The sequence below is a fragment of the Camelus ferus genome, chromosome 24 (assembly GCF_009834535.1).
Source record: "Camelus ferus isolate YT-003-E chromosome 24, BCGSAC_Cfer_1.0, whole genome shotgun sequence".
NCBI lineage: Eukaryota > Metazoa > Chordata > Mammalia > Artiodactyla > Camelidae > Camelus > Camelus ferus.
This window is the reverse complement of record NC_045719.1, coordinates 19,171,964-19,185,504: the sequence shown is the minus strand read 5'-3', so window position 1 is coordinate 19,185,504 and position 13,541 is coordinate 19,171,964.

The following is a 13,541-nucleotide window of genomic DNA, read 5'->3' as shown; positions in this document are numbered from 1 at the left end:
CAATAAAAAATAAGAATTATTAGAAAATATATATGAACAGAGTGGGTGAGGCACAATGCAATTAGTTTTTTTTTTCTTTTTGTCCAAATCTTTAAATAATGGGAAAAAGATGTGAAAATGACAGAGAACACAAATGCATTGAAGGACTAACCAACATATAATAAGTACTTGCTGCGTACACGGCACTCTGCACATTACATGTGTAATTTCTCACAATCTCTGTCCATGGTATGGATACTACCACTCTCCTTATAGAGACGAAGTTTCAAAAGGTTAACCAAAATCAGAAAGTCTGTAAATGTTATGAAGCAGAATGAAAAGCAATCTGACTCCAGAATATGGGGTCTAAGTCTAAATAAATTTAGGAAGCACTGGAATTACATTAAAAATGACTGCTGTGAGAAGCTGCAATACATCTAACAACTAACTTGATGTTTAAGGAGCTTAAATATTCTCTTCTTTAGCAAAAAAAGTCTTTGGAGTCTCACCCTGACAGTGGAAACTAGATAAAATAGACAATTACTCTTTCTCTGTAAAGTGATTCTCATTTTTCTGGAAAAAATTAGGGGCTTTCAAGTGACAATAAATATTTTATAATTATTAAAAATAAAAGGTGTTCAACTCGAAAGTCATGCAGGTGGAAAAAAGGAGTCTGAGTTCTTCTTACTGGAGCCCTGTTCTTTCTAGTTGAGTGAGATGATTCTAAATTTCCATTAGCTCTTAATCATGCCAAAGATTGAAGGCAAAGAGAGAAAGATAACGAAAATTCAACATCAGAGAAAAGAGAGAAAGAAGAATGGAGTATAAAGATGAAGAAATGCCTTCAAAACTGGAGCAAAGAAAAAAAAAAAAAAGCAAAGCATAAAAAAAAAAAAATCCCTGCCAGATGTAGCCAGCTTAAAGTCTAAATGAAGTTTCAACAGCAGGCTGTTTCATCTGTCATATCAAAACATTTTCAATACCATCTACCAATACAGCACTAAATTCTGGACTGCCATTAATGTCAACCCATTTATAATTTTGGCCTGCAGCACTACAAAAAGGCAGATGACAGCCTACTATTTCACACCTGCTGTTGAAATGAATAAAAATGACTGAAACCCTTAAAAGCAAAAATAAAAAAAAAAAAGGAAGGGGAAAAAATAAAGCCAACAACACTGTACAATAAGGCTGGAGAGAATTTCCTGCCTGCATTTTGAATACCAGGCTTTGGCTGACATGTCCTTACAGATCTAATCACAGTTAGCATGGTGTGGCCCCAGCGTGGAAGCCAGCCTGCTGGAGGATGCTTTCCTCTCTCTCTGATTGATGCTACCTTCTCTCCTTGGCCTGAGTAAGATACACTGTCTTCTGCAACATTCCTTTGTGAACTGTGTCATGTATGGTACTGGGAACGTTTTGATGGGTCTATGCCCTCTGATATGTTGAAACTATTTCTTGTACATCTTTTGGGTGCCCTTGTCTCTTACTCCCTAAGTGTTAGCAGCACCACACGGGGTCCATAGAGTATTGGACATCAGCAAGACGTCTGATCTTGCTTTCTTCAACCAACCCAACCATAAGTGGAATGTGAAATATAACTTTGAATAATTAGATGCTCTGGTTGCTAATCCCTCAGGTTTGCCCGTCCTGGCCAAGTGTAGCGATGACAATGTCCAAGGTGACTGTCCTCAAAGTGTCGATGGCAGGACTCCTATTTTTATTATAACATTAAGATATCATTTGCTTTTTTCACTGCCTTGACAGGTGCAGTAAACCAAAGTGATCAGTGGGTGAAATGACTGGCAATATGCAAATAATGGCTTTCATCTTAATAATTATCAAGTGACTTTTCAGTTCAAATCTCAAATTATTGATGAATCTGCGGTTTGGCCATATTGAGAACAAGAAGAAGTTTTCGATACATTCAGATGCTCCTGATACTGCAGAAATCCAGATTATGTAAAATTACATTGAATGGGATTTTCTGCTTAGATTATAATCAAAATCTGAAAGCTGACAACAAGTGCCAAGTACACACCACTCTAAAGAAAGTCTCGTGTGATGCACATTTTTGTGGAACCCAGTTCTGTCCTTCAGAACTTCAGTCTATCTAAAGGGCAAAAGAGGAACTCAACAAAATTTACTGAACTGTGAGATGTCAGTCTTGAGAGTGAATGCTACGACTTTTTCTTTTCTCTCTCTGTTGGGTAGGGAGTTTCTCAACATCTAATTTTTTGTAGAGGTTGGTGATGTCTACCAGAAAATGGATTCCTATTTCCTGGTTAAATATTTACTAAGGCATCACTCTAGCTCATCTGACCTTGGGCCTTTTTGAGCAAGAGAAAAAGAATTAGAGAGATTCTGTGGGCAAGGAGAGGGGGAATCCAGGCCCTCATGTCACTGAAGCATCAAAGGCATATAAAGTGAATTTCCCTTGGGCCAACTGGATGCATCAAGCACAGGCAAGCTTGAAATGGTTTGTGTATTTCTTACTCAAAAGGTGTCTCTGATACCAGAGGATCCCCCAGTGGTAAATATCTTGTATATTACAGAGTATGAGATAGCTCAGTCTTACAGGACACTCTCCACATCAGAAAACTTGTCTCTTGTAGGACTTACCGTATGTCCTTCTAAGCCCCAACTTGAATGCCCACCACATAGAGGCTCTTTACAGGTTCACAATTAAGTGAGAAACACTTGATCTTTTTCATCAACTTCCCAGGACTCTGATCTACCAAAGGAGGAAGGTAGAGAGCAGAGGCAGAGAGGTGTTGAAAAGGAGGCTCCACCCACCACCACAGAAGTCTTTAATGAAGCGAATTGAGTTTTATCTACCAAAAAGTGGCCTGTTAACTCTAAGAGCTGCCTCCATGTCTTTAAGAGATGAGAAGAGAAATTTGACAGAGCACAGTTGAAGGTAATGAGTAGGAAAAAAAAAAAACAAATAAAACTCTTTTAAATTTGCTGCCACACTCAGTTGAAGACCCAATATATCTTTAGTAAAGTTGGTTTAGCTCTTAAATATGACTGTAGTTACAATGTGTCTCACATCCTGAGTTCACATAACTTTTTTTTTTTAATATTGTCACACCAGGTTTCCAGATACTGTAAATAAATGACAATGTCTCCTTGTATTTCATGCTAAGTAAGAAATGCCTACAAAGCAGCATTTTGATACTTATTGTTTTCCATAAACCAATAATATCTTCCTCTGAATCTCACTAATTCCACTTGTACTGTTCGTTCTTTCATGTCAATGAGGTTACAGCTGAATGTTTGTACCTGCAAATATCCGATGCGCTATATTTGACTCTGTGCTGTCAGCATCCTCTAATTAAAAAGAATTGGTTTCAGAAACACTCATTCTTGGCACAAATAGGAAAATCTGTCAACAAAGCATGTGATTTGTAGGATACAGAAAAAAAATAAAGAGTAATGGTGTCATCCTCCGTCATTACTTGCAGAACATGTAGAAGTCTGGTGACATTTGTCCAAAGAGTGAACAGTAGAGTGTCTCCACTTCTCTGAATTATCTGCACACTTCAGACAGCCTCTTCCTGAAAAATACATAGGCTGCTTTGCAAGCTTCTGTCTTAGAGCACTGAAGACTGGTAAGCGAGAAGCATGGAATTGTAAGGAATTATAGAAGGGAACTTCAAAGCTATTTAACCTTCATAATTTAAAGATGAAAAAATTCTAGAACAGATCACTTGAATGTCTTGCCCACGGTCCGGAGGACTGTGATTCAGCTCTCCTAACTGCAGTCTAGTCTTTTCCCACTAAGATTCCTATTCCTAAAAACTTCCATTAACTTAGCTCGGAAACATTTCCAAGTCCTCCAGGTCTAAGGAACTCAGGTGAAAATGGGGGCTAAAAAGATTCTCGATTATTGTGTAGAAGAACAATGACAGCCAAGTTGGTAATCTTTCCCTCCTTCTGGGAAGAAACAAGAGGACTGTTGAGTGCAAAAGATAAAATTAGCAACTGTCTAAGAAATGGGACACAATCAAGATACCAGCCAACTGCTCCTCTTAAGTACACATAACTTTGTCACTTTCTGGGAACAACTGGAAAGTTCTAAGAATCATGGTCTCCATGGTTCAGGCGATGGTCCACAGGTTTGGGATAATATCAATACGAGAGGGCAAGGGTGATGAACAGCAATGGATTCTTCTACCCTCTAGTGACTCTTAGGATATGATAGTTCACAATGGATGACAACTCCGGATCCACGGTGGATATTCGCACCACCCTGCATAGCTTGAGGAAAGCTGCCAAAGAAAAGGGGAGAAGAAGGGACTGGAAACCAAAGAGAATGTTGAGAAGTGAGCTGGCTGTTACTTGTCAGAAGGGACCTGTTTAGCAAACTTAAGAAAATATTGAGTGTCTATTGCTGAAGTGAATTGTGAGTGAAAATTGGGGCCGATCAGCTGCAGTCATACTGGGGTAAATAGAAAAGTGGAGCCAGAATGAACAAATGCATAAAGGCAGCCATGTTGTTGGGTAACAGTGGGTTTATCAAATATTGACAAACATGAAATGATTGTAATCAGTCACTGTCAAAGGAGAACAGGTCCCCTCCTCTCTTTTACAAATGATCCAATTAAAGGAAACATGTTGGCTATAAAAGTCAAAATCAACAATGCACTATACACTGACAACCCATCCAACATATAAAATCAATAGTGCATTCTGCTGCCATCCAGCACAAAGCGACAGTAGCAACTTCCCCACCTCTTTAGTCAAATATGACACTGTATCAATCGATCAAAACTCAGTCCTTATTGAGCAAGGCTTCTGACGAATGCAAACGGCATGGTACTTCCATATTCCCCCTCCCCGCCCCCGCTCATTTTATTTCGATAAATTCTAACTTAAAGGCATAATACCTGAGAATGTTCTGTTGGCACATAGAGTGTTGATTTGTATAGTCGCCGTACAATTTGACATTGACTATATTTACAACAAGACGATAAAACACTGTAGGGCTAGAAATGCAAATGCCATCGAATCGGGAACTGTAATTTTAGTTCTGTCTCCACACCATGGCTTTGTCCAAGTCCTCCATTCAGCCTGACAAACAAGACATAGATGGCTCCAATTAGTCATCAGGCTTGCACTAAAACTGAAAACAATTGGAACGGGGACTGAACAAGGGCTGGAGATGGAACCCGTTGCGAAATTTGACAGCAGGAAAACACATTCACAGCTTAATATTGGGTGCAGTGTGGAAAGGGCAGCAGAGAGGAATTGGGCTCTGAGTCCTTGGGTCCTGCAACCTTGAGCAACCCATTTTTCTGCTGTGGGTCTTAAGTTGCTATAAAATGAAGGAACAGGCTTCATGGACTATGATAATTACACAAGGACTGAAGTTTTAGTAGTCTAATACAGTGTTTTTCAAACATTTTCCCCCAAGATCCACAGTCAGAAATACATTTTCTATCATGACAGAGTGCATAATATAACTGAAACCAATTTTATAAACAGTATTTACCAGTATTATGTGCAATGCTCTCTGATGTTTTCCCTTCTATCCATTTTCATTTTCTTCATAAATGCTGATCATGACAGCCAATGGACCACAGCCCACAGCTTGAACATCTTTGTTTTATAGCTCTCTGCTTTTCCTTTTCCCTTCTCTCTCTCTTCCCTCCTTGTGTCTCCCTTCTTCCCGCCTCCCCTCTTTTTCTTTTAAGCAATCTCAACCCTAAATCCCAAACTCAGATTCTTAATATTTAGCTGAATTTGTATTTTCTCCAAATACTCTTTATTTCTCCATCCTGTAAGACTAGTACATTACAGGGACCCACATTCTGTGCTCAACAAATAATTATTTAGTTAACTCTCCAACTCCTTAACCTCTTAGAGAATAAAGGACATGTGAAAAAGGGCATTTATTACCTAGATTCTTGAAATTTGGGGGTAATATGGAAAGAATTATATAGTTATTTATAATTACTTAATTTTTTTTTTTTTTTACAATTTGTGCTCACTATGATTTTTAAGTAAAATTAGAGATACAACATTTCATAGAGTATGAATTCAACTAATGAAACTATAACAGTATAATAATAGGTTTTTACTTTTTGGTAGGAAGTTTATATGTAATTTTTAAACTCATTTTATACTTTCCTCTCCAAATTATCTTCCTTAACATGTGCTACTTTGATGATTAGAGAAATCTTTTTTTTTTAATTCCTGAGAACAAAAGACAAAATATGCTAGAAAATTTTGTAAAATGATTTGGAGCAGTGTGTCAAATGTACACTCTGTCTGTCTGTCTATCTATCTATCTGTCTATGAATCTATCTATCTATTGATCAATCTATCTATCCATCCATGTAAATTTATTTCCTTTCTGCCAAAGAATTGGTGATACACTTAAGGTGTCTTTTTAGCCTCTGTTGCCTTGTAATAGCATTTCTTTTTCTATGACCCAAGGTCATCTAAAATGAATAAAGCCTGACTGTTTCCTTGTTCCCTTTACCCATCCTGAATTTTGATGTGTGAACGATACAGATACAGTAACTGCTATGAGCCATGCAAGGCTAACCTGGTGTCCGCCATTGTTTCCTTTTACGTTTGTGATCTCATTTCATTACTGCCCACAACTGTCCCTGGAAGGAGATACTGTTGATGTTGCATTTTTACAGATGAGGAAACTGAGGAATGAAGGAGTAAGTAGGTAACTGTTTCAAGCCGTGGAACCCTAAAATGAATTCTAGCCATCACAACAAAAACGATCACTTTAGAAAACATTTGTTCTCTTAAATTTAACTTGTTCTGGTTCCCAATGTTTGTTGTATTGAATCTTCATGCATCGATGAAGTCAGTACTATCATTATGGCAACTCATATGTGAGAAAAAGGAGGCAAAGAAATGGCAAGAGAGAAGGTAATAAAGGATGAAGCTGTAATATGTATTTAGAAGCCCTCAATAAAAATTCACTCCTATTCATAAAAATTCTAACCAGAGTGTTTAATTTTATCTTCCAAACTTTATTGATTCCCATAGGGGCTTAGAGAATTTTGTCTTTAAACGTCCCCTTTTCCTTATGAAAACAAGGCAGGTGTGGGTATACTAATGTCTTTGTCTTCTTTTGGAAGACATTTCAGAACTATGTATTTTAAAAATATAAATAGGAAACAAAATATATCTCTTTCTCGGTATTTTATGGTTCTGATTATAAATTGGCAAGTGATAATACTCAGTACTACAGCATTAACAAAAAGATATGAGTAAATCAACCTGTGGAAACAGAGCAAAGGTGAAACATAACATGTTACTCCATCTTCTCTTCACAAGTCCACCCAAGAGGAGTTCCCCGGTTGGTACCATCGTGTCCGTATTCTATTATTCTTCTTCCTTCTCAGGGATTCATCTTATTCTACTTAAAATTTTTAGCAACAGAACTGTCTTACTCAGAAACCTTCACAGACTCTCCAGTGGCAACAGGCAAATTCAAAATCACCTAAGTGAGCATGCGAGACCTTCCACGAGGAGGCTAAAAAGACCTTTAGCTTTTTCAACCTAGTTCTCCACATCTCTTTGGGGTAGGACTGTGTTTAAGGTGACTTTATATACACGTCTCTGCTTAGCACAGTGAGAAGCTTAATACAATTTTAAAACCAGGAAAAGCCTTAAGGCTCATCTCTCCAACTCAGTTCGTTTAACATTCAATACTGGTGCCAGAAAGTATTCTAGGTCACATAGAAGGTTAAAGGTCAAGGTGTTACCCGAACCTTTCCTTTTTAGCTCCTAAACATGCAATTTGCTCAAGAAGTAATTTGTTGAATTAGTTGCATCGTGGGCCACATGCCTGGATGCACTTTGGGACCAGATAGGAATTGCAATGTTTCATGTCAGTGGATGGAGTGAGCCAAGACAGCAAACATGTGTACAGATGTTGGGCCATTCAGTATCAGTAAAACACGATGATGGATTTTTCTGAAGATCCTTACACAGATTCATCATTAAAAGGAGCTGATATGGAGAGAGTGCAGGAAAAAAAAAATTTCCCTGAATCCCATCTTCCAAGGAATTTAATGAGGTACTGAGACTAAATTTTTAAAATCCCTTCCAGTATATAAACCTTAAAAAAATGTGGGGAGGAAGCATTTCATAGTCAAAGCAGTCAGCTTAGGAGGTCATACAATCATTTTAATGTTCTGAACCACTTCTGGGGCCACTTCTGGGGCCACTCCTGGGAATTGCCTTCCAACATCCAAAGTGTATTGTTACAACTCTTCTCAATTATGGCAAAAGTGTGTCCTTTGAGTGTGGTTTTGGTTTTTCATGAGTCAAATGATCATTGGAATCAAGTCTGGTAGGTTAGTGTACAATCAAAACTTTGAAATTTAAACAGGTTGTGGTTTTTAAGAAAAAAAATGAGAGCTGTACTTCTGGAAGCAAACTTTGAAGAGAAGTATCAAGAAAGATTTAAATTCTGTCTGTGGGAACTGATTATGTGTTGACAGTATCAAATTGAAAGGCCAACATCAATTTGGATCCAAGAAATGTCTTGGTTTAGGGGAGACTCCAGTTAGAGCCAGAGAAACCTGGGTTAGAATTCCATTGACACCACTTCAGATTTGTGGGACCTTGAAACCTAACTAATCTGCAATTCAGTTTACTCACCTTAATGCAGGCTCTTTAGGGAGAAAGGATTGCTTTGTATGAAGTAGCAGCTCAATTTTGGTCATGAGATCCACTCATAAACAATAAACATTACCCCTAATATTAAGCAATATTTGTTTAGAATATTTATAGTTTGCAGTCAGTGTTATTAAGCTACGTTCTCTATGAAAGTTTCTATATACCCATGAGATAAAGGCCTGATCTTAGCAAAAACTTCAGGTAGATTTTTGAAAGACACTTCCTCCCTTTCCAGCAACTTTTTTCTTTTCTGTGCTGCCTCCCCCACAGCTTTGTGTGACACGTACCCTCTTGAAGATATTCACGTGTTCTTTTTAAAATGAACCGTCTCATTGTTCAGCCAGATTGAGGCACAGAGAGGCTCCCTGCTTTCTGCAAGACCACACCCCAATTGGCTGCTGCGTGTAACATCAGTGTCTTCTGACACCCAGTCAAAGGATTTTGCCACTCTGCCATCTGCTTCTTAACCCACCAAGGCATTCAAAGGAAGGGATTAACATTCACTAAATGCCATCTTTATCTACTTAACTAGACCTATTTCATTTTCACACCCACAGCCTTCATATTATGTATTATAAAAGTCTCACCTGACATGTGAAAATACTTAAGTTCAGAAAGGATAGGAAACTGGTCCAAAGCCATACCGTGCGGAAGCAGCAAAACTGGATTTAAATCCAGATGCTTCTGAAATTCCAAGCTCATTCACCATAGGGAGAAGAAAAGCGCAGAGGGCCAGGCTTTAGGATGCTCTAGAGGACACTTGGTAGAAACACTGTGAAACATGTGAATCATGTGAATCAAAATTCGATGGTGGGCTAACGTCTGTTCATACCACCCCCCACCTCCATGGCTCAGATCCCAGTTCCGGGTGTAGGAGATGTGTAATCGTGTGTAATCACATCCTTTTCCTACAAAATTCTTCTTCCTGACCATGGCTGAACTAAATCTCCAGTCATGACCTACAGGGAAGAGGAGTCCCTGAGTTTTGTAGTGACTCTGAATTGAATGAGCTCTTCAGCCATGCAGCTGTATGAGTGAATAATAGATATTATTTCCTTTGTCCTTTTTGGCTTGGCCATGTGTGTCTCTAGTCTTTGAAGATTTGAACCATTTATCTGTAGGCTCTTCCAGGACACTGGTGAGACCTTCTGTTTCTTTGTAATCAAAACAATACTCACAACCTCATCGGACACCAAGTCTCCTCCCTTAGTCAAATTTATTCCCAAGTGAGAAAGTCTGAGTAGCTCAGGGCAGGGCTGCCCAGATGCTCAGAACTGGCTATCTGTGTGAAGACAAGGAGACTGTCACATGTAGAAGTCATTGAAGTTGGTAAACAGATGTATGTCCCATTCCATTAAGTACTTTCTGCAAGTCATCTCCAAGTGTTGCATGCTCCCCCCACCTCCAACCTTGAGCTCACAGAGGAGGAGAGATGTTATGCCAACATCCCTTGTGAAATATTGGCACGTTGGGGCTGAACTTTCAGTGTGACAAAGTAAACAATTGACATTTTTTTCAACTGACAGATTTCTTTCACCTCAGGAAACATTTTTTTCCCAAGATTGCACCTTTCTGGATGCTTCCATGAATCTGGTACAGTCAAAATGTTCTGGAGCAAGCTCCCTTCTGTGAGAGTCATTACTTCAGTGCTCAGTGTGTTGTGCCAACTCTGTTCCACCTTCTCCTCTTGGAGTGGTTTTCCTTGTGTTCAAACCTATACTGGCTTCAGGTAGCCGGTAAAGGATCTGGGGATTTGAGGATCTGGTGCAACATCTTCCCACTTCAGCACAGCTCATATTTGTTCAAAATGTGTTTGAACCTCCTAAATAAATAACACATGGAGGAGACACTTTTCCATAAGGGGCACTCCATAAATGTCTCTTGGTTTGACCAACAGCCTTACAGAGTCCCCAGACACTACACTGCTGGCATGTCAAAGCACTTTTTGCATCGCAGCACAATGCCAGGTGCTCTGAAATGCAGTAGAAACATACAAACGGTCCCAATCACTTGTAATTAGCCAAAATAAATGGTATGTTGTTTACTTTTCCACTGGAAAAAAAACCCCTAACTTTGGCTCTTAAATAAAAGGAGAGAATTCATTTCAGCTTCATTTTCTCTCAGCCTGTATATTAATATCTTGATTTCCCTGATAGTATCTAGGCATAAAAGTTATGTTTCCAATTTTTCATTTAGATGAAGGATATTCCCCATTGCCTGCTACACGCTAAGGACTAAGTAAATGCTCTTCAGTTTTCCTTTAAAAAATAATAACCCTCACTTATTTGGATGATTTTCTCAACCGTGGCTCAGGAGAGAGCGGTACAGGGGCTGTGGCAACATTGTTGGCCACACAAGTGACCTTCTAATTGCAAAGACTTCGTGTCTCAACTGGGATATCACATCTAAAATCATATCCCAGTAATTTACTCTCTCCATTCCCTGAAAAGCTGGCTTGAGGTCAGTGTCACCGTGTGAGAGACAGCTTCTCTCTTGCCACAGCTACAGTCAATGGTCCTTTTCTTTTATTCTTTCATTCCCCCTCCTCCTCCTTTACTAATCTGTTCTAAAAGGAATTTCACATCCGACATGGTCAAATGTTGATGATTTCATCTCCTCCAAATGACTCTCCCTGGAGACAATTAACCAACAATTACAGGACTTGTTCCCACAAGGTCACAGAAATGGCTTCTTAGTTTAGGACCAGCCAGCCCAAACCCAGGACACAGGTCACAGAGCTGCAAAAGCAACAGTGGCCAAGAAATCGCAGAAGAACAAATGATGGCAAATTAGCATACCTTTCCCCCTCTCTGGACTGTTGTCTTCTTATCATTCAGGTGAGGGCTTGGAATAGAAGTCACAAGTCCCTCCAGTTCGAGTAGGGAAGAAATAAGCAGACATCCATCAGCCGCCAAGGCAGCATGATGGTTCCAAGATCTGATCCATCTCGTTGGAAGGCTCCACCCTGCTGGCCTTTGGCAACTTGGGAATTTCCTTAGCATCATTTTTCTCATAGAAAGAAAGAATAATACGAGAAGAAAGAAAGAAAGAAAGAAAGAAAGAAGAGAAGAAAGAAAGAAAGAAAAGAAAGAAAGAAAGAAAGAAAGAAAGAAAGAAAGGGAAAGAAAGAAAGGAAGAAAGAGAGGAAGAAAGAGAGAGAGGGAGGAAGAAAGAGAGAGAGGGAGGGAGGGAGGAAGAAAGGAAGAAAAGAAAGATTCTATAAGACCTAATGCAGAAAAAAAATGTCCTAGCTCATTTAATTTAATGATTCAATTAATGCTAACTAATACTCTTTTAATAATTAAAAGGTAGAAGGCAACCAGGGATTGTCTCTTGTCATGTAGCAGAGTTTTCCCTTTCTGCCTGACTTTCTGTTCTCCCTAGCAATCCACAAGGCACTCATCTGCATCTGAGAGACTCAGAACAGATGTAAAAGTTACCTGGAAGAGACCTCCCAGCCTGCAGGAATTACCATTTGGAGTCATTGGAGTGGCTTCCACCTCCATGCCTCACTTCCCACCTTAGTCGTATTTAAGGAAGTCATAAACGTTATAAATATGTCTTTGCACATGTCATTCCCATATCCAATTCTTTCCATAGCTTTTAGTTCTTCCTCTATAGTTGATCGCGTTCTGCCTGTCTCAAGATTCTCCAAGGTCTGACTTCATGAAATCTGTCCACTTTATACATCCACTGTCCATTTGAAACCTGCTCCCTCTCATCTGGAAGTCTCCACACCATACCTCCCCGTGCCTTCATTCACAGTGCTTCTTTCTTTAGACACACTAGCTCTTTCCTCCTTTCTCCTCTCCATACTGCTGATTTTTAAACACCTGTCTCAGTTTTCACCTCCTCTCTAAGGCATTTCAAGTCTTTACTGAAGTTATTCTCCAAATCAGAGTTGGTGAACTTTCTCTGCAAAGGGACAAATATTTGTAAATATTTCAAGGGTGTGGAGGAAATATCATCCCTGTAGCAACTACTCAACTCTGGTTTTAGCACAAAAGCATCCACAGACAATACATAATTGCAAGGGTGTGTCTGTGTTCCAGCAAAATTTTATTTACAAAAGCATCTAAGGGAAATCATACGGTATTTGTATTTTTGTGACTGGTTTATTTAATTTAGTATAATGTCCTCAAGGTTCATCCATGTTGTGGCATGTCAAAATCGCCTTCCTGTTTAAGGCTGCATAACATCCCATTGTATATATACACCACTCTGCTTATCCATTCATCAATGGGCATCGAAGTTGCTTCCATAATTTAGCTACTGTGAATAATGTTACTCTCACATGGGTGTAAAATATCTCTTAGAGACTCCGTTTTTAATTATTTCCAGTACGTATTCAGAAGTGATATTACTGCATCATATACTAATTTTATTTTTAACTTTTTGAGAAATCACCATACTGTTTACTACAGAAGCTGTACCATTTTGCATTTCCACCAACATAGAGCAAGAATTCCAGTTTCCCTGCATTCTCCCCAACACAGTCTCACTTTGTTTTTGTTTTTGTTTTTGTTTTTGGCAGTAGCCATCTTAATGGGCATAAAGGTAATATCTCATTGTGGTTTTTATTTGCATTTCCCTGATGATTAATTATGGGCATCTTTTCAGGTGCTTATTTGGCCATTTTCCATCTTATTTGGAGAAATATCTACTTAAGTCCTTTGCCTATTTTTGATTCGTATTGTTTGGTTTTTTTCACTGTTGTTGAATTTCAGGAGTTCTTTATATATTCTGTATATTAATCACTTATTAGATATGTGATTTGCAAATGCTTTCTCCCATTCCATGTGTTGCCTTTTCAGTATGATAATTTTTTAGATGCACAAAATTTTTAATTGTTATTAAGTTCAATTTGTCTACTTTGTCGTCCATGTCTTTGGTGTCATATCCAA